Source organism: Armigeres subalbatus, chromosome 2, assembly GCF_024139115.2.
Source record: "Armigeres subalbatus isolate Guangzhou_Male chromosome 2, GZ_Asu_2, whole genome shotgun sequence".
NCBI lineage: Eukaryota > Metazoa > Arthropoda > Insecta > Diptera > Culicidae > Armigeres > Armigeres subalbatus.
Window position 1 is genome coordinate 1,082,238 of NC_085140.1, and position 23,558 is coordinate 1,105,795.

At 51.9% G+C, this 23,558-nt stretch overlaps 1 long non-coding RNA gene across 2 annotated transcripts; it reads left to right on the top strand.

The window, feature by feature from the left end:
* Positions 1-473: 473 nt before the first annotated feature.
* On the top strand, positions 474-13,638 carry LOC134217390 (uncharacterized). Of its 2 annotated transcripts, none has more exons than XR_009981020.1 (5): positions 474-606; positions 673-756; positions 847-912; positions 994-1,713; positions 11,754-11,983. It is a non-coding gene; the product is annotated as an uncharacterized LOC134217390 (long non-coding RNA). The 2 variants fall into 2 exon arrangements; XR_009981019.1 differs by lacking the exon at positions 11,754-11,983 and adding an exon at positions 13,412-13,638 and having other exon boundaries at positions 475-606.
* Positions 13,639-23,558: the final 9,920 nt, after the last annotated feature.

The following is a 23,558-nucleotide window of genomic DNA, read 5'->3' on the forward strand; positions in this document are numbered from 1 at the left end:
AAGCACTGGTGAATTTTCAGTTCAATATTTCAAACGGAATTAAGTACTTGACACTGAGTGATAACACACCCTGTCAAGATTAACTTATCAAATTTGCAAACATTTTTATGCACGAAATAGCTAATATAATCGAAAACATTGAACATCGCTTGCTTCGAAATCCGGACACAGTATGAGGGATGCTTCAAATACCGGACAATTTTGCTTCGAATCTCCGGACACTTTTTTTTTTTTTATTCTTTATTTGAGTGATTTTTAAGGTGTTACAAAGTTCATCACTTAAAGTAAAGAAATAGCCAGAGGGGCTTTTCTTCGAGCCCAACCTAGGGGTCTCGCCTTAATTGTTTGTTGGTGGACTAACAGATTAAAAACGTATTACCTTGCAAATGCCTAGTTTGATTCAAAAATAGAGCTAACAGACGTCTAACAATTTATACTGGGAAAGGGAGTTCAGCTATTTGCCACTAGATGGCTATTACCTTGTGTGGGGGTTACCAATCAAGGGTATAAACTAGTGTATAAATGTTTCTGTTTTAACGTGTAGTCGTCTACCCAAGTGTGACAGCTGTCAATATTGGTTGTTTGTATCACCATTTGTTTCCTAAGGTGCGTGCGGGAGTAGTGAAAAAAATTTTGTAGCAATATTAAACCGTTTAAATTATCTCTTTCCAGGGTAAAAAAGGCGCAGAAGGCGTAGTGGGAGGCTCCCGCCAGAGATCCCTATGTGTCGGCGAGTTGTGGGGAATGAAAACATAGGTAAGACCGTGTTCTGACGAGAAAAGCCTCGTGTCAATTTGAGGTTGTGTTTTCGGGAAAGTAAAGTGCTGTTTTCTTTTGTCTTTCTAGGGAGATGCTTCGGATGCCGGAGCCTTACTGAATGGCAGACTGGAAGAGAAGGGGCTAACCTAACAGGTATGATATCTAGAGTGGGGTATTTTAACCGGCGGAAAACGGCCGGTAGTATCTGGTTTGATTTTCATTGTGTTTTTTCAGTATTTCAGGTTGTGACTCGTGTATCTGAGCAGGTCCATCCCATCCACCACGGATGGAAGGAAGGTTCAAGTCATCGCTCGGTGGAGGAGGAACTGGAGGTGATGTTCGCATTCCGCCTGGGACACGGTCCGTGTCTGTCTTGGAGTCAGTCCCATCATCCAAAGCCGCCTCTGCATTAGCCGTCGTCGACCACTGACAGGAAGGGGTGTGTTGATCAGATAGCCTGTTGACGGGTGATACGGTCCGTATCGGAATGGAAGGTCCAATTGGAGATGCTGCGAGATGTTGCCATGGTTCCGGAGGATCGGCCCTGTTCGATCCTATATGGAGGCTGGACCTTAGTCGGCTAAGACCGACGGTGCCCAAGTTCCCCTCGGCGATGCGACGGCAGACGATGCAAAATTCCGCTGGTCGCCTTCGGGTGTAGTCGCATCGGTCCACCGGGGGGGCCTTTCATCAATTTACATTGGTTTGGGCATTGGGCATCGGCAGCCGACAGGGCCGAAGAAAGTTTCTGTTCGGTTTATTCCCGGACAGGGTGAGAGGTTGTAAGTATTGTTCCAATCAGTTACTTTTAACGATCAAAAATTCATCTGTTTTATCTTTTTTAGGTTGATGGTCTTGAAGCGATGATGTTCCCGGAGGAAGTAATCCGGAGGAAATAGATGTCCTAGGGCAATGATGATTCCGGAAGAGGTGATCCGGAGGAGGTAGTCGTTGGTGAGTTTAATGTGGGGAAATTAGTTTCAATAAGTTTTCTAAAACCCAGTTGTCCAAATGGTGGGAGGAAGACGATGCCCCGGGTAGGCCAGAAGGGTACCCCATTCCGGTTTCTCCTGACTTCCGGTTGGGGGCGTCCCAGCGTCCCAGGGCCCCGCCACCTCCTCCTATTTTGGCTTCTATTGGGATTCTTTTTTTTTTTTTTTTTTTTTTTTTATTTCTTTATTAAAGAGGCTTGTAGCCCAAGGCTGGCTCACCTCTGGAGAGGGAGAGAAAAAGTTTGGAAAATTACATGTCATTTAACAATTTTAGATATCAAAAAATGTTTTTCCAAGTGTTTTTGCATGGTCCATAGAGAGTCCGTTTGGGTTGCTGGTGTTGGTATCGTTTCAGTGGGAGTAGTTTGTGGGTCGTTCATCCTTCGGGTTGTCAAGAGTCGTTGCGGGGGATCTGTATCAGGTTGGGGCGTTATACCGCGTTGAAAAGGCGGCAGTCCTTCAAAAAGGAGATCAGCTGCTGCTCGCCAACTCGATCGTTCTGCAGAGCAGCGGCGGCGTTGGTGATGTCGTATGTTGTTCTTGGCAGTTCGTAGATTGGACAGTGGTTCAGGATGTGGGCAACCGTTATTCGGCAGTTGCACACGTTGCAGTGTCGATGAAATTCAGTAGAGCCGAGATTGTGCGTAATATTTGTATGGCCGGTTCGTAGACGGGAAAGTACCACCTGTTCCCGGCGGTTCAGCAGGTCTTCGCCGGGGAGAGTGGAATTCTTCACCATTCTACAGAAATTTCGTTGACTTCGCCATTCGCCGGCCCATGCAGCAGCCATTTGCTGCCGGATCCATTTCTTTGCGTCATCTTTTGGGACTGCTCGGCAAAGGTACGGGCTGCTGCGCCCGATGTTCGCCAGGATATCAGCGCTTTCATTCCCTTGAATGCCGGAGTGGCCGGGAACCCACATCAAGGTAATGTTGCTTTTCAGTGCCAGTTGGATGGCCTGGATGTATGGATGGCGACTTGAGTCGGACGAGAGCGCAGCCAGCACGCTGGCTGAGTCGGTGACAACTAAGGTGTGGCCATCAGTTGGACGGGCAACGGCGCGGAAAATCGCCGCAGCTTCAGCCGAGAAAACGGAGGTCATGTTTGGTAGGCGATGTGTTTCGGTGGAGCCGTCGCTGGAATCGACACCGAGGCCGACTCTTCCCGCAGCTTTGGACCCGTCGGTGTACCGGATGATGGATGCTGAGTACTTTTCGTGGATCCGCTGTTGGAAGAGCCTTTGGGCGACCAACTTATTCGGTTCTCGACGGAGCTGTTTCTTGAGGGTGAGGTCAATGTTTGGCTTCGGTTCGTTCCAGCTTTTGGGGCCAAGATGATGGAGGCCAACAACCTTGGGCATCCTTAGGTGGCAGGTTTGGTGGAAAATTTCATCCGCGCGATCAAGGAGGCTGCAAGAAACTGAGTTTGCTTTGGTTTTTTCTGCATAGCTTACCGCTTTGGTGCACAGCGCTGAGGCAGCCTTGAAGCGGAAGGGCAAGACGCCGGTTTCCGCGCAGGCTATGTCGGCGGGCGTCGATGGCAATAGTCCGGAGATTAGCCGGATGGATCGGTTGTACACCGGAGCGAGGGATTGAACTAAATCCGGGAAGTTCCAGGATGTCATTTCAATGCCGTACGTTAGTCGGCTGGTGATCACCGCGTCGGCTACGCGGATACGGGTGGAGCGGTCGCTTCTGGTTCGTCGTCTAGATATGAGCTTGATCATGTTTACCCTATTTTTGCATGCGTTGCGGATATTCTCAAAATGCTTCTTAAAGGTGAGTTTTCGGTCAACGGAGACACCGAGTAGCTTGACACAGTTGCGCGTTGGTATTGCGTTGCCATTGAGGGTTATGGGGCGCCGAGGGGGACGGTGGTTGCTGTCGCATATATGGACCCTGACGCACTTTCCGGCTGCCATTTGGAAGCCGACTGCAGTGGCCCATTTTCCGACTTTACTTACGGCTGCTTGGGCCTTCCTTCTCAACGCTTTCGGGTGTTTGCCGGTGACGACCAGCAGGATATCATCCGCATAAACAAGGATGTAGACTCCCTGGGGCAGGTTGGTGAAAACTTCCTCCATGGCTATCAGGAAGAGTGTTACGGCTATTACGGATCCTTGAGGGACTCCGGTTTCCTCCTTCATGGGTCCTGAGGCGTGCGATCCGAGTTGTACTCGGAAGGACCGATCGAGCAGAAAATTTTTTACGAAATGCAGGAGGTTGCCGGAAATCCCCCAAAGAGCCAATTTCTTCAGGATGCCCGGTGTCCAGGTGCGGTTGTAGGCCTTAGATATGTCCAGCGACACAAGTTCAGCATGGTGACCTGCTTCCTTTGCTTCCTGGAGGATCTGGCTTAGGGAGGCCAGGTAGGTTCCGGTTCCTCTTCCGGAGCGGAAGGCGTGCTGTCGACTGTCAAAACGGCCAGTGCTTTCCAGGTATTCGGTCAGCCTTCGGTTTACAAGCCTCTCCAGGATCTTGGCGCTTACATTCGTTAGAGCTATCGGACGGTAGCTGCTGGCTTCGGTAGATGGACCTTGGTTCTTAGGGATGGGAACCACGATGCTTGACCTCCATTCTGCGGGAAGCGTGCCACATTGCCACTCCTTGTTAAGGGCCTCAAGGAGGGCAACTTTTCCGCTTGGAGGGAGGTTCTTCAGCATTGGATAGCCTAGGTTATCGGGTCCGGCAGACTTTCCCTTCCCCTTCCTCAGCGCAAATTCCAGCTCCTCCAGCGAGAAAGGCCGGTTGAAATTCGCTCCGTCGTCTGGAGGAACCGGAAAGGCAAGGATTTCGGCTGAGGGGTCGGGATGAGACTTTCTGAACTCCTCGGGGTATTCCTGGTAAGAGGACTGCCGGTGGAAGTGTTCGGCCAGGGCGTCGGCAACTATAGCGGGGTCTCGCTGCATTGTGCCATCTATGGAGAGAGTAATACCTTTGGATCGACGCTTACCTGTAAAACAGTTGATCCTTCGCCACAGCTCGGTTGAGGACTGGTCACTGGAGATGCCGTCAAGGAAATCCGTCCATGACTGGTCCTTTTCTTCCCGGATGGTCTGCCTGCATTTGTTTCTTGCAACTTGGTACTCGGTGCGGATATTTACCAAGTCGGGGCTATCCGGTGCTAGCCGTTTCTTCGCTCTCTTGAGTGCCCGGAGGGCCTTCCTCCTGTCTTTGACCGCTTGCTTCGCCACGTCATTCCACCAGTGCACGGATCTTCGTCCCGGGTTTGGGCTGGTTTTTGGGATCGTTTTGCTGGCGGCCCTGTGGATGGCCTCCGATAGTTCGATTGCTGTTGGGTTTGGTCCTGCCTCTAGCTCTCTCTCTATCTCTTGATGGAAGCCTCTCCAGTCGGCTTGGTCATAAAGCCAACGGGGACGACGCGAAATGTTGGTGGGCACGCTGTCAAGCGCCACGAGAATAGGCGCGTGGTCGCTGCCTCTGGGGTCACCGTCCGTGAACCAGAGCAGCCTACCGACGACCGAACTCGAGGCTAGTGAAACGTCGATGGCAGACTCCGTCAACCCTCGGCGGAAGGTTGGGGTGCCATCGTTCAAGACAACCAGTCCTGTTTCGGTTGCGGCGTTGAAAACGGCGTTGCCGCGAGTGTTGTTAGAGCGGCTACCCCAGGAGTGGTGGTAGCCGTTCACATCTCCGAGGATGAGCACTGGTGATGGTAGGGTCTCAAAAATACTCACCAAGTTACGCTCCAGGTTCTGGTGCCTGCCACTGGGGATGTATAGCGATACGATTGTGATTGGGAGGGGCCACTCTACTCTGACTGCGACCATCGGGAAATCCGCATCGACGAGGATCTCGGTGGCAGGGACCTCACTCAGGACGCCAACTGCAGCAGATTGGAAGACGTTTTCCCTGACTTCGGTGAACCATTTATAACGTCCGCTTAGTGTCCGATCCATGGCAGAGGAGGTTGTGCGGTGGATCTCCTGTAGAGCTAAGACTATCGGTTCAGAGTCCGAGACAAGCAGCTCTAGGTCACAGAGGTTATTAAAGAAACCATTGGCGTTCCATTGGAGCGCCAAGGTGATGGAGCGGGGACCTGGGCCATGCGACTGCGGCGCTGAAAAGATGCTGTCATCGAGGGTTGGGGGTCCGGAACCCGCAACCGGCAGAGATGGGGGAGGCGACGGCAAAAAAGTGGGTGGTGGAGGTGTGCTCCCCCCCAGAGCTCTTCCGGAGGCAAGCTCCTCGCCCCCAAGGGCTGCTGACATTGCGGTGAAAGCTGGGTACTCACGGGAGGGTCCTGGCTTGATAACGGCGTCAGGGCCGTACCTGGTCATATGCAGTTGGTCGTAGAGGAAAGCTGACGATGATTCTACTCCGAGCGGAGGGAAGGACGTTGCTTCGTCCGCAGTAGCGGCACTTTTACTTTGCGCTTGCACTTGACTTCCCTCGTCGTCCGTTGGGGAAAGAAAAAACGTCCCAAGTACGCCACCTGCTTTGCGCTTGACTCCAACGGTGTCCTTTTTGCTTGAGTCTTCGTCCGCATTTGCGGCACCCGTGCTTTGCGCTTGACTCTTGGATCCCTCGTTGTCCGTTGGGGAAAGAAAGAGCGTCCCAAGTACGCCGTCTGCTCTACGCTTGACTCCCGCGGTGTCCTTTAGGCATGTGGCTTCGTCCGCTATTGCGGCGCTCTTACTTTGCGCTTGACGTTTGTGTCCCTCGTCGTCCGTTGGGGAAAGGAAAAGCGTCCCAAGTACGCCGTCTGCTTTGCGCTTGACTCCCACGGTGTCCTGGCTAGCAGGGACAGCGTCCGAGCGCCGGAGGTTGTCCGCCAGTTCCGGTAGGGGTGTAGCTTCCGCACTGTCGGGGCCCCGGCTACTCGGATGCTCATCTGCGGCCTGTGTGTTGCTGCTTTCCTTTTCGGGTACGTGTTCTCGCACGGGATTGGGCGGGTGGGTGTTGGGTGTGTTGAAAGGTAGAATAGAAGTTGATAAGGTTTGAGTAACTAGTACTCGTCTGGGAGGCTCGGCTTGCACATCATTGTCGGAAGTATTTGTTTTGAAGTGAGGATTGAAAAGGATGGGAGGGGGTTTGGGTAGGTAAAAGCTTGTAGGATACAATAGAGGCAAACAGAGCCTATTAAACCACTTACTTGGCTGTTCTACCTGTCACACGCTTCGTCCGTGGGGCTCCAGCTGAGGACTTTCCACTCTCGCTGGAGTCACTTGGGACGCGATCGCGCTTGGGAGTTGGTGTTGGTGTGACGACCATCTCCTCGCTGTCGCTGAAGATGTCGTACGGGTTTGGAGAAACAGTTGTATCCATCTTGCTTGAGCTTGCTTTGCTGGCTTGCTTGGCTTGCTTGGTCTTTTCTGGTGTCCTTGCCGTCGCTGCTTTGGACCATGGCGCGCAGCTTCTCGATGACTTGGTCCTTCACGTCGAGACTAGCTTGCAGCTTGCCGATGGTTTCGGTCAGCTCCGACACTTTTCGGATCAGATCCTCGATCGTGCCGTTTTGTTGGATGGCCTCCATGCGGTTGCCAACTCCCGATGTCTGGCTGGTCTTGTTCACTTGCAGGTCCTTGACCATTTTCCTCAAATCTGCGATCTCCTGGTCCTTGCTTTGGGTAGTTGCTTGAGCGAAAGAGCCGGTTTGTCCGGTTCCGGAGCGGGCTTCGAACATTCTCCTTGCTGGGCCGTATGGGATACCTTGGTCCACGCGGATCCTTTGTATCTCAACCTCCTTCAGGTATTCCGGGCATCTTCTGCTGGAGGTTGGATGCTCATGGCTTTTGCAAAATTTGCAGTAGGATCGGTCGGGACACTGTGGGCGATTGTTGGGCTCGTCGGTCGCCATTGAGGCGTCCGCGGGATGATGCTTGGAACAGTTGCCACATAGTTGTTCCGCACTTGGGCATCGCTTGCCGGTGTGCCCAAAGTTCCAACACCGGAAACACCTCATGGGATTGGGGTAATAGTTCCGGGTTGGACATCTGAACCAACCGAAGGTGACGTGGCTCGGGATAACTGTGCCTGCGAAGGTCAAGATAATAGTCGGTGTATTGGCCAACTTACCGTCGGGGAGTCGCTTCTTAATTCGGTGTAGCTCCTTCACACCTTGCTCCTCCAGTTGGCTCAGGAGGTAGTCGTCCGGGAGATCCTTGGCGTCGACATTCGAAACCACACATCTGACGGAGTTCAGTTGTGGGTGTTCGATAACCGATACCGGTGTTCCGTCGCTCAACTTGTCCATCTGCAGCAGCTTGACAAATTGTTTCGGGTTACGAACCTTGAGGGCGTACGAGGTTCCTGCGTTTTCCTTGTTCGCGCTTTCGATTGCTCCCCCGAGGAAAGCTTCAACAGAGAGGCGGAGAAGGAACGGGTTGGCCGGAAGTGGGCGACCGTTCACACCTTGCAGTCTCGCGATCTGGAGTGGTCCGGATGAGTTGTCAGGGTCCATGTAATTCGGGAGCCGTCTCCCGGTATATTCACCGTCGATACGGTTGGTGACCGTGCCATTACTGGGGCCCCCTGGGTCCCCTAGGCGAATGGGGTGGCCCGAGGCCACCGCCATGATAAACCCGCGCGCACCGCCAAACGACGCGGGCGGATTTCGAAAAGAGCTCGTCGAATCGAACGACCGTGTGTCTCCACCGCACCGATAAAAAAGAGATCGTCACTTCCGCCACACAAGTCTCTTATGTACTTATATACCGCACTAGTAACCGAGCGTCTCCACCAGGACGGCCTGGGAAAATTTCAACCCACCGCACTGGGTTCACTCGCACTCACACTTACCTCGAATACCGTGCGCCTCCACCGAAACGCAAAATAACTACCACCGCGCGAGAAACGTGGGCTTGGTCGGCGTCACCGTCCGAATGACGTCACGACCAGCCGAAACGGGAGATGGGGCGTAGCACCAACCGCCGAAAACGACGACACACGCGCCGAGAACCACCGTCACTAACGCCGAAAGTACGGGGAAGAGCACTAAACGACCGAAAACACTCGCCCGGGAGATGGGGCGGAACACCACTCGTCCGAATAAAGAAAGAAAGAAAACGCGCCGAAATAAAAAAGCTCAATAAGCACTCGCTACGAAAACGACCGTCTCGTTTGCTTGTTCGAGCTAAACTGAATATTGGGATTCGATTATTTCGAGATTGCTTTCGATTGGTAGGTTTGATGTTGGGTTTGTTTTGATAGGTTGTTTCTTTGATCTGCCATGTCCATGTTTTTCTGCGGCGGTGATAAGCTAGCCTAGTTTGGGGAGCATATGCAGCCTCGAGAGACGGTCGGGAGGGATCCTCATGCTGGTTCCAGCGAACTTCCAGTTGAGGGCGACCCGGCGTCCCGAGTCTGTCAGCCCCCCATCCAATGCTTCGTTTTTGTTCCTTGTTGGTTCCATTTTAAGTTTTAATCCAGCGAGAGACAGCAAGAGTTCAATAGCTTAGCATTATGCTTTGAAATTATCCATGGTGAGTCGGTCGGAGTAACTTCATGTGAGAACGCATCCGGAGAAGGCCAGGCGGGGATCCCCATGCTGGTCCCAGAAAGCTTCCAGTTGGGGGCGACCCAGCGTTCCCGGATGTTCAGTTCCCTCGCACAAATTGGATGATGATCGCGTTGTTTCTCATCTGCTCTTTTAGTTGATTGGATATCATTTTAAATTAAGACCATTTTCCGGTATTGCCTCAAAGATACCAGTTTTCTTCTTTGATTAGGAAGTTGATTGTTAGAGGTAATTGAAGTTTTCATTGGGAAATGCCGTTTAGGGTTTTCCAACCGGTTTGAGCCATTTGCCGGTATTGCCTAGGGCAAGATTCCCTTTTTGGTTCCGACGTTGACAATTGGTTCCTTTCCTTTTGTTTTAGTAATCGTCGCTAATTGCGGTAGAGGAGGCTTCCCTAAATGGGAAGCGATTTACAGAGATGAAAGAACCGGAGAGCTGACCAACAACGTTGTCAGATTCCAGTTCAAGGTGCTAAGTTGATTTAGGTTTAATCCTAATCACCAGCAACGAACCCAATCGATGTCATCAATAGTCCTTAGAGTTGCTTTCAATTTGGTAGCTTTGGTTTAGTACGATAGTTTGCTGTGTCGGTGGTAGTTGATGATGGTTTTGATGATATCGGCTGGCATGGTTGATTTAAGGGGGGGGCGTGGGCGCCCGGGAAAGCGGTCGGAAGGGATCCCCATGCTGGTCCCCAAGAGCTTCCAGTTGGGGGCGATCCGGCGCTCCCCGGTTGCCAGCTTCCCCGTCTACCGTTGCATATGATTTCGTGATGATCCCGTGTAGAGTTGGATCCATAGGACGACCAGGTGGGAATCGCATCGTTTCTCATCTGCTTTATTTAGTTGTTCAAATGTCATTTTGGATCAGAACCATTTTCCAGTATTGCCATTTAGGGTTTTCCAACCGGTTTGAACCATTTGCCGGTATTGCCTAGGGCAGAAATCCTTTTTGGTTCCAATGTTGATAGGTGGTCCCTGTTCATTCAATTTTAGTAATAATTGTTAATTACAGTAGAGTAGGTATCCCTAGAAGGGAAGCGATTAACAGAGGTGGAAGAACCGGAGAGCTGACCAACAACGCTGTCAGATTCCAGTTCGAGGTACTAAATTGATTTGAGTTTGGTCCTAGTTACCAACAGCAATCCCAATCGTTGTCGACAGTATTCTCTATAGCTGCTTTTCATTGGTAGCTTTGGTTTTGCACGAATTTTTGCTGTGCTAATGATAACTGATGATGGTATTGATGTAATCAGTTGGCATGGTTGATTAGGGGGGGAGTATGGGCGTCCGGGAAAACGGTCGGATGGGATCCCCATGCTGGTCCCCAAGAGCTTCCAGTTGAGGGCGATCCGATGTTCCCCGATTGCCAGCTCCCCCGTCCAATGTTGCATTTTGGCTTCGTAAAGGAGGGCGTAATTGCTCCCAGGACAGCCGGAAAGGATCCCCATTCCGGTCCCAAAAGCTTCCGGTTGGGGGCGTCCCGGCAATCCCGAAGCGTCGGTGATCATCCAGTTGTCCACCAGCACCAATTTGCTGGGATTGTGGATAGAGTTTTCACCAGTCTTTTGAAAGCAGCAAGGCTGACCAACGAATTGAGAAGCTGATTGTCTGCAGATCGTATATCCATCGGTGTCTTTTAAGTTTTTGTCGGCGGTGAGCTAACCAGCTGCTATTATTCCTTTGTATTTGTTAGGAACCTTGAGGGTTCGTTTGGTAGAGGTTGAACTAAGTTCAGTTGTACCGAAGATGGCCCTCGATCAGCAGAGTAACCGGTAGTAAGCCGGTCAAAGTGGAGAAGTCCTGTTGTAATTTGGCTTCGAGTTGTTGCCACCGTTTGAAAGCTTATCCGCTGTTGGCATGTGGTTGTTGGCAGTAAGCCAACCAATCGATGTTATGTGCTTCATGTAGAGTTGAAGCAGGAAGGATGCAAGCAGTGGATTCTTTCTCAGGGAGTGAACAACGTATCGCTCCCGGAAGCGTCGGAAGGAATTCCCATGCCGTTCTCTCTAGCTTACGGTTGGGGTCGTCCCGACACCCCCGGGGCCGTCATTGTCCCACATGTCCAGGTTAATGAAGAGTTGTCCGTATGTTTTGGGTTGGAAGGTAAAAGATGATCCATCGATGTTACGTTGATGGTGTGTGTCTCTGCTAAATTGTCGGCAGTAAGCCGACCGATGGGAAGAGAATCCTGTTGTGATTTGGTCATGGAGGGAGAGACGTATTGTCCCTTTTTCGATGAGAATCTGGTAGTACAAGCATCCAACTGAAGTTATGCGGATCGTGTGCATTGGAAAGCTGTTTCGGCAAATTAGCCGGCAGTAAGCCGACCGACGAATATAAGTTCCTGTTATGGTTCTGGTCATGGAAGGGACGATGTGTCGTTCCCGGAAAAACCAAGCGGGATCCCCATTCCGGTCCCAGTCAGCTTCCGGTTGGGGGCGACCTGGCAGTCCCGGGGGACACAGTTGTTTCCGGCAGACGCTTGGTTGATTGTGATAAAAGGTTTTCGTTTCGCTTCTAGTGTTTGACATTTTGGTTGTTGGCAGTAAGCCAACCAATCGATGTTGCGTGGTTCATGTAGAGTTGAGGCAGAAAGGATACAGGCAGTGGATTCTTCTTCAGAAAGTGACACAACGTATCGCTCCCGGGAGCGTCGAAAGGAATTCCCATTCCGCTTTCTCTAGCTTACGGTTGGGGTCGTCTCGACATCCCCGGGGCCGTCACTGTCCCACCTATCCAGGTTGGGGAAGAATTGTCGTATGTTTTGAGTTTGAGAGGTACCCGTCCTGGTGTCTTCTTTTATGGTTGTTCCCATTTTTGGTTGGAAGAGAGTTTAGTCTTTTATTTCAGTAGACCAGTTCAGGTGGGTCTGAATGGTCATCATAGCTAGCGGAAACTGTAGAGTGAAAATCCAGTTGTCCACCAGCACCAAGTTGCTGGAATTGTGGATTGAGTATTCACTCTGGCTTGATTCCAAAAAAACGAGTAAGGTGTAGTGCCAACCAATTAATGTTCATTCGCTGTTCTCGTTCTTGGAGCGCCTATACAATAGAGCTATGGAAGGCGTATCGCTCCCAGGGTAGCCGAGAGGGATCCCCATTCCGGTTCCAACAGCTTCCGGTTGGGGGCGTCCCGGCAGTCCTGGGGTCCTCACCCTCCTAAGCTGTCCGTTGATTCGATGATTGTCCGATGAATTTGACTCCGTATGGGTATGTTTGAGGCTAGTTGACCCATATTATTGGTTAGCCCCTGTCGCTATTTCTTTCATGGCCAACTAGTGGGACTTATGCCCCAGGATGAAACCTGAGGAGCCCGTTCGCGGCCGAGTGTAGGACGAAGTCGCAGCTATACCGTTGGATGAAAAACAGGGTTTTCCAGCCGGCTTGTTCCAGTAACCGGTATGGTTCGGTTCGATGTGCTGGTAGTAAGTCGACCAGTTGGCGTTTGTCCGTTGCTTTCATCCGAGTACCGGGCTATGGCGCCTTTTCCCGGTGATGCAAAAGGAGGATGTATCCCGCCCAGGAAAAACCGGGAGGGATCCCCATTCCGGTCCCAACAGCTTCCGGTTGGGGGCGACCCGTTAGTCCTGGGACGGTCATCATCCTAAGTTGTTCTTTTCTGAAGTGACAGAGAGATCGGCGGAAAGCCGACCAACAAGGAGCGGTCCTTATTATTATTATTATTATTTATCTTTATTAACGAGATTTTCGGCCCTTGGCCGGCTCCTCTCGTGTAGCAAAAAGGAAATAAATTACATTTCATTTAACAATTTGATATTCTAATTAATTGATAGTTCGGACCGGAAGGGTTCCGACAAAAATTTGTTATTCTAGTTGGTATTAAACCCGGTGGGGAATCTATTCTTTTAACAGGTGCGAAGTCCGTGGGATGTCCATTTACATTGCAGGTGTCATCATTAATTGCAGGGGGGTTTTGTGGGTAGTTCGTATTCCGTTGGGGTTGTCCGTGTTCATGGCAGGGTTCGTCAAATTCGGTTGAAGAGTCCGCAGTCTTTCAGAAAATTGATGGTTTGTCTTTCCCTGACTCCATCGTTTTGCAGGGCCGTGATCGTGTTGGGTATATCGTTTGTGGTGCGTGGTTCTTGAAACAGCGGGCAGGTTTTTTTTTTTTTTTTTTTTTTTTTTTAAATCTTTATTAATGTGTTTTTTTAATCCACAGATTAAGTTCAACACCAATAGAAAGGGGGCTGGAAGAGACCCCTTTGCGGGCCAACCTTGGGTCCCGCCCATAGCGGTGCAGCGAAGTAAAAATATGGAGAGGGTCGACCAGAGGGGCCGCCCTGCGTGCCAACCAAGGGCATCGCCATTTGACTTAGAACTAACACTTGCTTAAAACTAACACTTTAAAATGAAGATTGAAATAATAATAAAAGTTATTCACAGTTAGGACGATTAAAACTACGATGATGACACTACACAAGACGAGTTAAAAACGGGGGGTTCCGAAGCGGAAGGGGTCTTTATTCCCGGTGTAGGTACTCCGGCGGTTGGTGTCCTGCTGTGCTCTCCTCCGAGAGTTGATTTCCGTTGGTTCCTGGTGGTTTTCAATCCTAGGTGCGCTGTTCTCCGGTGTGGTCGTTTTGGCTGAAGGATGGGGGTTGAGATTGGACTGCCGAGCAAGTTCCCCTTTATTAGCCATATTCTGCCTTATAAGATCCTTTTAATTAAAACTCAGCCCTTTCATTGGAAAGGTTCGATTGCTAAATTAAGGATTAGCGAAATTCAGAGTCCGAATTTTCGGAAGGGATCTTTTTTTTCCCCGAACACGGGTAACTTTTAGAAACCTTGGTAAAAAGGTAATAAAAATGGCTCGATGACATGGCAGATGTCGTGGGTAAAAAATGGCTGGGAACAGAAGGGAGGCAGAGGCCCCCTCAGCTGAACTGAAAGTGGGTTCACTGAGGGGGTGGGACTTATATCCTAAGAAGGCCCGTTCGCCTTCGGCAGAGGTCCAAACTAAATTTCAAAGTACAGACCTGCATCCTTCAGGAAGCAGAAGAGTGCAGCTGTCATCGCTTCATCATCAGCTAGCGCATCCCGGATGCTAGCTGGAATACCATAAAGGTTCCTGGGGTGGTCGAATTTCGGGCACCTGCATACAAAGTGCTCGACGCTGTTTCTGACCTCGCAGTAGTCACATTCCGGCCGGAAAGGGCCCCCACCGAAGTTGTGGGAGACCCTGGTATGCCCGGTCCGGAGTCGGGAAATGATGGTCTGCTGCTTTTGCGAGGCCAGTTCGTGCCAGGGACCAGTGGTGCCTTTCACCTTCCTTAGGGGTAGGATGCTGTTTTCGTTCCATATCCGAGCCCAGTCCTGGCCGACGACGCTCTTCGTCCATTTCTTAACGTCGGCCAGCGGGACGGAACGGGTATAGGGCAAGCCTTCATGCCCAACGCAGGCGAGGGCATCGGCTTCTACATTCCCCCTAATTCCGCAATGACCGGGAATCCAGGCGAAACAGGTATCTGGTGCCATACCTGCAAGGATTCCTTGGATCCACGGGTGCTTTGGCGTGTGGCTTTGGAGGGCGGCCACCACACTCGCCGAGTCCGTAAGGATCGCGATCGGTTTATCTGCTGGGAGGGTGGCAGCGACGAAAATGGCTGCAGCTTCGGCGGAAAAGACGCTGCATTGAGGCGGTAGGCTCTCGGACCTGGCAAGGTTGGTACCGGAAACACCGAAACCTACCCCTCTGTTAGATACGGAGCCATCGGTGTACCGTACGGAGTGGTTCCGAAAACGAGTGGCCACCAGCTCGATGACCGACTTTCTTAGATCCTCGGAGTTGTCGCCTCTTCGGAAGCGCGCGGCGATGGAGTTTTCAATTTTAGCGGGAGGCATCGACCAGCTTCTTGCTCCGTGCCAGTGGACCCGCGCCACTGGGGGGAGGCCTGTGCCGGCCACGCTTCTGAGGATCCGGTCAGCCTCGTCGAGGAGAGGGATCCCGTGATTCCCTGATGTGACCGCTGCATAGGAGGCTGCCTTGCAGCAGATGGCCGTGAGAACTCTCTGCCGGAAAGGGAGGATCCCGGCTTCGACACAAGCTGCTTCTGCTGGTGTGGAGGGAAGGAGACCGGAAGCCAGTCGGACGTAGTTGTTAAAGACTGGGGAAAGCACGCTGATGAGGTCCCTTCTTGCAGCAGCGGTCAACTCTAGACCATACAGCAGGCGACTATCGATGGTGGCTTGGCCAATGTTTAGCCTGGTGTACCGGTTGTTGGTCCGGTGTTTAGTGGCCAGAGTTTTCATGAGGCTGATTCGCGGTTTGCAGGCCACCTTCACAGCCCGGAAGTGTGGTAGGAAGGTGAGCCGTCGGTCAATGTCGACACCGAGAACACGGACGATTTTCCGGTTGGGTATGGGGTCGTGGCCGAGCTTAATGGATGGGCCTCCAACTTGGTGGCGGCCATAGCAAACGTGGCCCCGGATGCACTTACCCGCGTTCATGGTGAAACCAACGGATGTGGCCCAACGGTGGATTGCGCTAACCGCCGCCTGCGCTTTGATTCTGGTTCGTCCGGGGGTTCCGCCTACGACAACTAAAAGGATGTCGTCAGCGTAGACGAATAGGTGGACGTTGGCCGGTAGTATGCCGAAGACCCCGTTCATTGCGACCAGGAAAAGGGTGACCGCAAGAACCGACCCTTGGGGGACCCCAGTTTCCTCGGCATATTCTCCGGATGCAGAGCCGCCAATGAGGACCGTGAAAGTCCTATCGGTCAGGAAATTTTTGATAAAAGCAAGCATGTTGCCGGTGATGCCCCATTCTAGTAGTTTGTTGAGGACCAGGGGTGTCCAGGTCCTGCTGAAGGCTTTGGCAATGTCCAGCGAAACCAGGTCAACATGCTTGCCTTCGTTGTACGCGCTCTGTAGCACACTGCCCAGGTTGGCAAAGTATGTGCTGGTGCCATACCCTGGGCGAAAGGCGTGCTGTTGGAAGCCAAATCTTCCATCTGCTTCCAGTTTTTCACGGAGCCGGCGGTTGACCATCCTCTCCATGGTCTTACATGCGCAGGAGGTGAGGGAGATCGGTCGAAACTTAGAAGGATCCCGACCCGTGGTGTGGTTTTTGGGGATGGGGATCACGTGGCTTTTCCTCCACTCGTCTGGGAAAGTGCGGTTCTCCCAAGTGTCGTTGACGAGTTTGAGAAGATGGGTTTTGGCGTCTGGAGGAAGCCGTTTCAGCATGGGATACCCCAACTCATCCGGTCCGGATGAGTTCCCATTGCACTTGGAGAGTGCATGGGCCAACTCACCTGCCGAGAAGGGTAGGTTCAACAGGCAGTTGGGGGGGTCCGCGGGAATAAGGGTGGCGCTGAGAGTCAAGTTTCGGGAGGAAATAGTGCTTCGGAAGTCAGCCGGGTACTGGGCTGTAGCTACCAGGGAGGCGAAGTATTCTCCGAGGGTGTTGGCAACTTGTGCGGGTTCAGAGATCGTTTGGTTGCCCTGGTCGAGATGGATAGGCGTCGCCCTCGACTTACCACTTATAGCATTTACCCGTCTCCACAGATCGGCGATTGATTGGGAGGGGTTGATGCTGTCGACAAAGTCTTCCCACTGCTTTGATTTCGCCTCCCTGATAATGATTTTGCACTGCCGATGCTTCTCCTTGTAACAGTCCAGGGCGTCTGGCCTGAGAGGGTGGTTGGGGCTGAGCTTCCTCAGAGCCCGCAAAGCTTTGCGTCTAGCTTTGACCGCGCGCCGAGTTTCCTCGGACCACCATCTAAGTGCGCGGCGGCCGGGATGGCCGCTGGACCGGGGAATGGTTTGCTGGGCAGCATCGAGGATCATGCTGGTAAAATCGGAGAAGGACGAGGGAGGTTGGTCCGCGCAGGCAGTCGACAGGGCGCGCTCGTACTCCTCCCAGTCCGCTTCATCATATTTCCAACGGCGTCGCTTGATGTTCACAGGAGGGGGTGCGTTGGTGGAGATCTGCACCGGGTAGTGGTTACTACCGTACAGATCAGTGCCGGCTTTCCAGGAGAAGCGTGGCAGAATGGACCTACTTACCGCGGAAACATCAATGGAAGTGGCAGTGTGCCCGTTGAAGAAGGTGGGAGCCCCGTCATTGAGGGTGACGAGATCGCCTTCCTGAAACGCTTCGGCTAGTGCGGAGCCACGAGGGTCGGACCTTGACCCTCCCCACATGGGATGGTGGGCGTTCATGTCCCCGAGGAGAAGTAGAGGGGGAGTAGCGTTTTCTATCAGGGAGCTTACCTTTCTTTTGACGGCGGGGAAGGCGCCGCAAGGGATGTATACGTTGATGATAGTAATGGGCATACTTCCGTGCAGCCGGACCCCGACAGCCGGCAGGTCCTCGTCGATATCGAGGACATCGAAGGGGATGTCCACCAGCACCCCAATAGCTACGGAGTGCCTGAAGTTGTTCCCAACCTTGCTGGTCCAACGGTACTTGCCTCCGAGCGTTCGATCCATGAGGGCGTCGGAGACTCGGTTCACCTCTTGGAGAGCGATGGTCCATGGTGAGCTGTGGTGCACCAGCAGCTCAAGGTTCGGAAGGTTGTTCCAATACCCGTTGATGTTCCATTGGAGGCAGTACTTAACTTCCAGCGGGAGGGCCGGAGTTGGGAAAGGGGACGATAAAGAAGGGGGTGTGTTTCTTACCGTACCTGGAGGAATCCTGGACGGGCCGGAGCCGATGGAAGAGGATGATCCACTGGCTGGCCCGGAGTTCGATGCGTCGAGGGGGGACGACAAGGAAGAACTGGAACCACTGGACGATACATTGTGCGGCCGGGAAGGGCCAGCTCGGCTTGTACCGCTTGGAGTGGGAGAGGAGCCACAGATGTGGGACTTATCCCCCGGGTTGGAGTGCCCGGGGAGCCCAGGACGCTGAAACTGTTGGGACTTATGGCCCGGGTGGAGGTCCCCGGGTTGCCCGGAACGCGGCCTTGGAAAGAGGGAGAGGTTTGAGATAGCTTGATGATGGTTGCTTTGCGCTTGCAGCTTGCATCCCACGTCGTCCGTCGGGGAATGAATGCGCGTCCCGAGAACGCCAACAGGAAAAAGCTTGCTTCCCTCGGAGTCCACCGGAGAAACAGCGGCTTGATACCTTGCGCTTGCTATGCTTGTAGGGGGATGATGCGTCCCTCTTCCGTCTATCGAATGGTGCCGGAGGTTGTTCCCCAGTTCCGGTGTGGGAATGACGTCCGCACTGGGGGGGCCCCGACTACCAAAGGATCTGGACAGGCTCTTCTTTGTTTCTTCGTCCTCTGGATGCCGAGGTCGGTCCGGTCGTTCCGGTTGGGTCTTGACGTCCGGTCTACCGGCGCCCCGACGATCCAGGGCTCCACTTTGTGATTCTTCGTCCTCGGCCTTTACCAGGCGCCGGGGTCGTTCCAAAGGTTCCGGTTGGGGTATAGCGTCCGGTCCAATGGTGCCTCGGCTACCTGGGTCCGACGTCGGCTCATTGTCGTTGGTGGTGTTTGGGATTTGTGGCACGTTGGAGGCTATAATATTGGAATAGAAGATTCCAATTATTTGGCGGTAGAACCGCTGTTCTTGGCGTTAAGCCGTTGGGTTTTCGGGATACTTTTGGGCTCGGTGGTTGGATCTGGCGACGTGCTGGCGATATTCCTCTTCCCGGCGATCCTGAAGCCGGAAGTTTGAGGGGATACCCGCACTTTAGTGACACTGGTAGGTGTCGAATGGGCAGATCTTTCTGCTGTTGCCGATCGTTTCGGCGTAACGTCACCTGAATTCACTCTCTCCTTGATGGGGAGGGGTGAGAGGAAGACAGGGTCAGGGGAGATCCGAGAAGCATCCTGGGAGTCAGCTTTGGCTAGGGTCTGAGGGGTGGGTTCGACTGTTGTGGAGGAGCTGTTAAGGGCAGGGCTGGGCCCTTCCGGTTTCTCGACGGACGTAAGGGTGTCGTCCATCAAGTCGATTTCATCGATTCCGATTGATTGGGGAATTGCTGCTGTTTGAAGGAGCTGGCTATCGATAATTTTGTCCAGTTTATCTTGGAGCTCGGCATTCCTTCGGAGGCTTTCCTCCATCATGGCTTCCAGCTTTCGGATTCTCTCGTCCTTTTCGGCGAGGGCGGCAAGAAGTGTAGCAATCGTCGGTTGAATTGGTCCACTTTGCTGAGAGCTCTCTTCGGGCACCCGCCGCGCAGAGTTCCTCCTAGAGGTTTGACCTGCGTTGGCGACTTCAGCGTACGATGGCTCTCCACTCTTTTCCAGCTGCAGGATGCGTCGAGCTTCGGGGTAGGTACAGTCCCGGTCGACCTTTATCCGCTGGACATCGTTCTCCAATCTATACGCTGGGCAGGCTCTGCTTTTGCGGGGGTGCTGGCCACTGCTACACTTGGAGCAAAAGGGCGACAAGTCGCATCTTTTGTCCTCTGCGATCGGGTGGAGACCCGAGCAGTTCCCACACGTGGCTTTAGAGGCTTTGCATCTCGTTTTTGTGTGACCGAACTCCCAACAGTCTAGTTACGTATTGTCGTCAAGGTCCAATATACCTGTTCCGTCCCACTGGCCGACGTCAGAAATGGACAAGAGCGTCGTCGGCCAGGACTGGGCTCGATATGGAACGACAACACGGGCTCTTTCTCGAAAAATCAAGGAAACACCATCTCTGGAAAGACCCAGCAACCCAGAAAGAGCAGCAGGTTATCTCGAGGTCTCGGACCAGTCACACAAGGGTCTCCCACAATTTGGAGGTTTCTCGATCCGTTGGATCTCTGCGAATGAAATAGCGTGAGCATTTCTGTCGGTCCAAATATGACTACCCCGAAGTCTATACGGCATACCGGGGAGTATCAGGACGCACTGGGATGATGAAGGCTAATGGCCATCTTCTGCTTCCGAAGGACGCCTAACTTTCTACGAAGTATAGGACCCTGACAGTTCCATAACGTCATGCGTCGGATTGAGGCCCTCCACATCAGGCGAACGGGCATTTCCAAATGTAAGTCCCACCCAGCGATCGCCATTCCGATTCGGTCGTATCGACCTTCCACTCCACAGCCATACCTCGTCAAACCATATGCCAACCGCAATCGAATTTTTCTTTTCCTTCACCGAAGGATCTTGATAAAAATCATCGAGCATTTTCAGGCTCCTCCGAATTTTTCGGATTCCGAATATCGCCTCAACCACCAGGTGGCGTTCTGAACCTTTAACGTAAAAAGGTCGAAAATCAAAAGGTTTCTGTTCAAGAATGGCAAATTTTGACGAGGAGGTTTCTGGATTAGGGCCTCACCACTTACTTCAGGCACCCGGAAGCTAAATCACCACGGAGAACAGCGCAAAACCACAACAGGACATCCTGAGACTGCCAAACTAGCAGGATCCCCAGAAACTCTGGACCACAGGGCTGCAGGAGCGCAGAGCAAACGCCAACTTTATCGGAGAGCACAGAGGACACAACCGCCGAAGTACCTACACCGGGAATAAAGTCCCATCCGCTTCAACCCCCTTTTAACTCGTTTTGTGTAGTGTCATCATCGTACTTTTAATTTTCGTGAACCTTATTATTATTATTTAACTTCCATTTTAAAGTGTTTAGATTTTAGTCAAGTGTGTTCTAAGTCAAATGGCGATGCCCATGGTTGGCAGCAGGAGGCTCCGGCGACCCTCTCCATAATTTAGTCTTGTTGCACGCTATGGGGACCAAGGTTGCCCGCAAAGGGTCTCTTCAGCCCCTTTCTTTTGGTGTTGAACTTAATCTGTAGATTAAAAAACAGAAATAAAGATTAAAAAAAAAACTAGTTAACAGAAGACTACGAGAAAACTGGAACACGAAGGCGGATCGACAGAGACAACACGCCTTTCGAGCGGGATATGGAACCAAACATATTGCCGCCTCGGAGAAGTCCTACAAGACGCCTACTCGAGAAAGATGGAGTTAATTTCGCTAGACCTCGCAGCTTAATAGAACTTGGACTCCATTGTTCTGAAGCAATTATGAAATGGGATATCAACGGAAACACTCTTGCGTTCTGTCGTAACTCTTTATGCAACCGGTCCTTTAAAGTTTCATCGGGAATAGTTCCTCCAAAAGCTTCAACGAAGAGACTGGGGTGCCGCAAGGGTCAGTGTTGGCGGTTCACTATTTTTGATAGCAATGAACAGCGTTCGAGTCGCTGCCTGCCAATATACATAATTTGTATACGCTGACGATATTCTCCTGGTAGTACGGGACACACCAGGAAGGAACCGAATAAGAGCGCAAAACGGCAGTCACCGCAGTACATCAATGGGCTATGTCAATGGGATCTCATGTCAGCAACCAAATCAGTTAGAGGCCACGTGTGCCAATATAACACGACTTCCGGCCCGGAATCAAATCGATGTCAAATAATCCTGAATAAAAGACGGTGAGAACACTTGGGGTCCAAATCGATTGAACTTATCTTCCAACAACATTTGACGGAGTTAAAGCAAGCTGCCAAACCAGGGTAAACCTAATGAAACCATCAGCAGGCCGCCTCAAAACCAACAACAGGAAAATCCGTCTTCGGGAAAGTTGATTGACAGTCGACTGTTATATGGAATCGAACTCACGTGTATCGGAGGGACAGAATCATCAAGACCTTGGCCCACATACAACAGCTATATTCGGATCATATCGGCCTCTTACCATCAACCCTGCGGAGTCGGACACCGAACTAGGAGTATTACCTTCAGACTCAGGGTACACTTCCATCACGAGTAAAGCGGCGAGCATTGCAGCCAAAACAGCAGGAGAAGAAGAACCTTTACTCAGAAAGGAAACAGCTTTACGGGTAATCTGCAACAAAACGCTACCGTTAATCTCCAAAGTTTTGGCACGGCGCTACTATGGGAACGACCACCTATCAAGGTGGAAACAAAATTAAAACAATTTTAAAAGGGATAATTCGGTAAACTAAGACAAGCAGTAACCGAACTATCCAAACTCGATACGCCAATTATGAGCATCGGTACACCGACGGATCGAATATCAGCCCGAGGCAGGCATTGAAAAAAGGAAGAAACTGCAGCCTCCTACAGCCCAAATCAGAATGTGTCGATCTTTCGGCAGAAGCGGCACTATATTCTTTGCTATATCACAACCAGCTGAGAAACCAATACTGATCCTGTCAGATTCAGCTAGTGTGATTTCGGCACTAGAGTCGTGTCACCAACCATCCATGGATCCAATCGATTATTGCCAACTCTCCAACATCTACAGTTTTCGCATGGGTTCCAGGACACCGTGGCATCCCAGGATGGACGCCGACATCCTAGCGGCGACAGGACACGGGAAGAACGTCTCACCGAAACGGTTCCCTCGGGGACAGTAAAAATGGATTTTAAATCTTTCCAAGAAGCGGGGAGGACAATGGTCCCAAACTGTGTACCCCAGCTTCGAAAAATTAAAGGCACTACAACGGCTTGGGAAGATCTGCTCTACGAGGAATCACAACAATACTATCAAGACTTAGAACCGGTCACGTAAGATTTGCTTATTCCTATGAGAAAGCCCTTTAGAATAACATGCAGCTCCTGTGACGTCCACAACTCAGTAGAACACGTTTTATGCAACTGTCCGCAATACGAGTTCCTCGAGGAACCTGTATGGACTAACAAACAGCATCAGAGAAACTAGGCAGAGACAGCATTAACATTGGAGCACTTTTCGATTTTCTCAAAGATGCCCAACTCTTACATCAAATCTGAGGATAGAGAGTCGGCTTTTTGGATTCGAGTAGTTTGTAACAACCCATTGCCCTACAACCAGACAGGAAGAAACCAGACATCGTACAAACCGTGAAGCACAAAACCAGCAGCCTGGGTCGGTGACGCCTGAACGCCAGGGCGCCCCAACCGAAGCTATCGGACGGAATGGGATCCCCCTGGCGTGCCCAGGAGCGATACGCCCTCCCAGCTTACACACACGGACACCAAACTAGGGTCGAACTTTGAAATGCTGAAGCAGCATCATCCTGCTTTTAACACCGCACCTCCTGCCTTCCGTTGCTATTTCATGGCCTCCACAAAGCCACATTCTACACCAAACATGCGAGAACAGAATATCTCTCGCCAGGACGATGACGGCCTGGACGCCAGGTCGCCCCCAACCGGAAGCTTTCGGGACCGGAATGGGATTCCTCCGGCTTTCTCGGAGCGATGCGTCCTCCCAGCGCGACAAGGACCAACGTCAATCCAGCGAGATAAATTCGAAATTCCACGAACGGTTGACTTACTGCGACAATTCAACGGTTAACCAGTTCACCGCCAAGGCTAGTGACGCTCTCACGATGCAGCATCCAGCACCAAACACAGCGACATCTGAATCTCCGAATTTGCTTGGGA